Source organism: Castanea sativa, chromosome 1, assembly GCF_040712315.1.
Source record: "Castanea sativa cultivar Marrone di Chiusa Pesio chromosome 1, ASM4071231v1".
Classification (NCBI taxonomy): domain Eukaryota; kingdom Viridiplantae; phylum Streptophyta; class Magnoliopsida; order Fagales; family Fagaceae; genus Castanea; species Castanea sativa.
The window spans coordinates 37,160,854-37,165,455 of NC_134013.1; the positions used below are offsets into that span (position 1 = coordinate 37,160,854).

General features: G+C 31.2%; 1 long non-coding RNA gene across 1 annotated transcript; it reads right to left on the minus strand.

The window, feature by feature from the left end:
* Window positions 1-220: 220 nt before the first annotated feature.
* Window positions 221-3,024, minus strand: LOC142608025 (uncharacterized). The gene is made up of 3 exons (XR_012839411.1): window positions 2,883-3,024; window positions 1,302-1,400; window positions 221-304 (listed from the first exon to the last, which is right to left on the minus strand). It is a non-coding gene; the product is annotated as an uncharacterized LOC142608025 (long non-coding RNA).
* Between the last annotated feature and the right edge of the window lie 1,578 nt (window positions 3,025-4,602).

Genomic DNA, 4,602 nt, shown 5'->3' on the forward strand with positions numbered 1-4,602 from the left:
CTACTTATCAGTTTTCATTTTTTTCCTGTATGTAACCTGTCATTTCATTATTAACTCCTTACACTTGAATAACACATTTATGCCAACTACACATTTATAAGAAAATGATCCATACATTCCAAATGTAAAAATAAAACAAGTATTATATTCAATCCATCCATACAAATTGTTTCCAACACATACATTAATACAAGATGTTTTATAGCATATAATAACATAAAATACTAAGGGCTAAAAGAAGATGTCCTCAAACGTCTTCAAGTAGTGCCAAAAGAAAATGTCCTAAAAGCCACCAATAAAAAATCTGCATAAATGTAAAAACAATACTACATTAAAATTGTAATGTAAAAACATTAACTATCTTATAAGAAACATCTCTATTGAATATTTGTGTGTGTGTGTGTGTGTGTGTGTGTGTATGTTCATCCAAGACACAAACTTCAAACCCAATTTGGCTGTCAACCTCACATTGCATTATAAAATTACCACATATTTGCTAGAACTAAATCATTTACTCTATAATTCAATCAAAGTAAATAGCAAAAACCCAATTTGGGCATTAATGCATAGAGCCATAGACTACAAAGACAAATAAAAAAATAGTCTCAATTATCAGATCTAACACAACTCAAGAACTTAAACTAAATTCCCACATAAACATCAACACAAAGCAAAATTCAAGCTTTATCACAATGACCCATCAAATCTAAGTCAATCAAAATGACACAAAAACAACAAATTTCAGATTTAAAACAGAATCAATTGCCACAAAAAAAAAAGGGTGATCCAAAGGACCATAACACAACCAAAGCATTTTAATACACTACTGCAAGTGATTAAATCAAACCAATATTAAAATTAGCTAAGTAAAACACATGTTGAGGAAAACGTAGGCATTTACAAGCCAACCCACTCAACAAAGGTTTTAGCCCTTTTGTAAAAATCGTTTGGTCCATGCAAAGTTATCTAAATAACTTGAAATTATATAAGGATAAGCTTTTATATGTTTAGTATGTACCATAAAAAATTCAGCACAAAATAATTTTTCTATAATTTATTAAAAATCACATATCGTAGCTGACTCAAATTTCCCCTTGACAGATTTAGATTCCCAAAAGAAAATTGCTATAGTTTTAAAACTAGTCCAAATGCTTTGAGACTTTATTCACATTAGAACTACATGTTAAAGAATATTAAAAACATGGAATGAAACACTTTATCTCATATAAACAAATACCACAACAACAAATCAAGAAACCAAAACTCATAAATCATAGAGACAAATAATCAGGAAAAATTACCTTGGAATCATGTTGGGGGAAGGCAAAAGTTTTGTAGGGCAGGTTGATAGCCGAATATCCCATTGCAAGAAACCAAAAGGCCAAGAGAAAGAAGAGACACTACAAGGCACTTAAACTTTTATGGTTAACACTTCATTACAAATTTGTTTTAAAACAAGTTTATAGCACCCAAACCATCAAAGTATCAGATACTCACCTCTAGAGCAAAATAATTTAAACAAAATTTCAGATTTCACAAACTCTATATACATATAAATATACATACATACATACATATATATCATAGTCCAACTTCAAATTAAATAATCAACAACAAACAATTAAACCCAACTTCATAACTCATTGAGGTAATATATCAAACACTTTATGTGCAAAAAGCAAAACCTCAAAACACTTAAACTTTCATAGTTAACACTTCATTATCCATTTGTTTTAAAACAGGTTCATAGCACCCAAACCATCAAATTATCATATACTCACCTCTCCACACCACCAAGACCTCCAAATGCTTCAAGTATTGAAAAGAAAAAAAGTAATCAACAAATATAACTCAATCAAAACCTAAGGCCCTAAAGCCTAACTTTATCATCCTAAGACGAATACCCCTACCCAAATGGGAACCAAGCAAGCATACAAGAAACTTATAGGTTTTAATACAACCAAAACCTTTTATTTCCCTACCACAAACAATGTGCATTTACCAACTTAATACAAAGCATGTCATTACCAAACCATGATAAAATTAGCCAAAGTAAAACATTTGTCAAAGAAAGTACATATGAAGTTACAAGATAGACCACACAACAAAAGCTTGTAGCAAATTCCTTATAGTCTTAACATTCTAAACATACTTTCTGATTAAATTTGCAACAGGTCAGCTCTTTTTAAAAATTTGTTTGGTCTATTTAGTTTTATCCAAAAATCTTGAAATTAAATAGGGAGAAGCCCTTATATGTCTAGTATGTACCATAAAAAATTCAGTTCAAAATAATTTTTCTATAATTTATTAAAAATCATATAGTGCATCTGACTCAAATCTGAATAAAGTCACAAAAGAAAAATACTATAATTTTAACCCTATGTCAAAAGCTTTGAGACTTGATTAAACCTTAAAGCTACATGTGTTAGTACATATAAAAAACTAGGATTACAACCCATAACCTCATATAACAATCATCACAACACAAGTCAAGAAATTCAATTTCATAACTCATATAGGCAATTTGTCAAACACTTGGTAAGCAAAAGACACATGCTCATATTACTTGCACAAATTTATAGTTAACACCACAATCACAACCACATATGCCAAAGACATTTCAAAATGCAAGGAAACCATTTTTCTAAAATTAACCCTATCTCCCATATAAGTCAAAAACTCAAATGATTTCTTAAGAAACCCAACTCACATAGTTGCCAAACAACAAAATCCATTTCACTCCATTAAATTAAAAACCTCTAATAAGATTTTAAATGTATCAACAAACTACTTCTAAAACATAACCCACAACATAAAGAGCAATCCTAGCAATATAGGATAAAAACCCAAAGATATTAGAAGGTGGGTCATAGAGAGTTTACCTTAGATTCATGTTAGGAGAAGTCAAACCATGGATAAGAATACTACAAATCTAGTAGAAGCTAACCAAGAGACCAAGAGGGAGGAGAGACTTGGTAGAGAGAGAGATAGAGGGATGTGTGTATTTGTGTTTGTATTTGAGTTTGTGTTTGTGTTAGGGAGTGAGAGAGGGAGGGCTGAAATTTTTTTAAGTAAGTGGGTGGGAGAAATGAAATTTTATGTGGGAAAGGAAAAAAATTTTGCTAAAATTTAAGCTGTCCTCTTTAGCGACGAATATTATTTCGTCACTATAACATACTTTTAGCCAGATTTTGTTACGATTTTTAGTGACAATTACGATTTTTAGCGACGAATATAATTTCGCTGCTATAACATGCTTTTAGCCTGATTTTGTTACGATTTTTAGCGACAATTACGATTTTTAGCGACGAATATAATTTCGCCGCTATAGCATGCTTTTAGCTTGATTTTGTTACGATTTTTAGGAACAAAATTTAGATTTCGTCACTATAGCATACTTTCAGTGACAAATTATGATTTTGTCACTAAAACTATGAAATAAAAAACCTATTTTGTGTGAATATTTTTAGCTACAAAATTCAAATTTCGTCGCTATAGCATACTTTTAGTGACGAATTATGATTTTGTCGATAAACTATGAAATGAAAAACCTATTTTGTGTGAATATTTTTAGCGACGATAGTTTTTCGTCACTAATGCTCCCTTTTAGCGACGAAATGATTTTTGTCCATACTATTCATAGCAACACCTACAGTGACAAAATCTTTCGTCACTAAAAATTTCAACTTTTAGCGATGAAATATTTTGCCACTATAGATTAATTAAGTTCCCGCCACAATTTTCCCCTTTGGCGCTCATATTTTAGATCATCAATAGTGACAAAAATTACTTTTCATCGCTAAATGTTATAATTTTTTTCATTATTAGCAATGAAATCCATATTTCGTTGCTAAATCTGCATTTTAAGTGACGAAAAATATTTCCTTACTAATTTTTGTCGCTAAAAATACATTTTGTTGTAGTCTGGTGTAGTGGCACAACTTTAGTAGTGCTTCAATATGTAAAGATTGAGCTACTGAGGATACTCCCCGGTGATCCACACACAATTTAACTCCATTCCTCCTTGCCATCCAACAAAAATGCGATGAACCACTCCATTCCTATTGAAAAAAATATGATGTTGTTTGGATGTTCATCTATTCGGTTTGGTTCAAGTCCCTTTAGAAAGTGATGATGTATTATAAAGCAAAGGACTCTTTTTTAAACAAATACTGTAGTGCATCCACAGTAATGAAGCTATAATCTAAGAACATTGAACCACTTCAATAATGATTTATTTAGCTCTTCTCTCGGGTAGGAAAAATGGTTCACTTCTTAGCAATCAACTCAAATATCCTTGGAAGAAATTGTTGGTGCAAACACAATAATAATGAAAATAATACAAAGAAAAACTAAGTAGTACTTCTGAATATTATTAATTTGAAAATAAGAAATACACAACACTATTTGAACTGAGGCACGACACTCGCTCTCTTTAAGGAGATTCAAGCCCTTAGTTGGCTAAATTTTGTAACCGGTGCAAATCTTCTCTAACTTGTCTTCCATGGATACAGCAACCCAACAAATGTCGTAAGGCTAAACCAATCTCTGCACAAAGTGTTAAAGCCCAAACCTCCACCAGAAATAACACCATTCCTTACC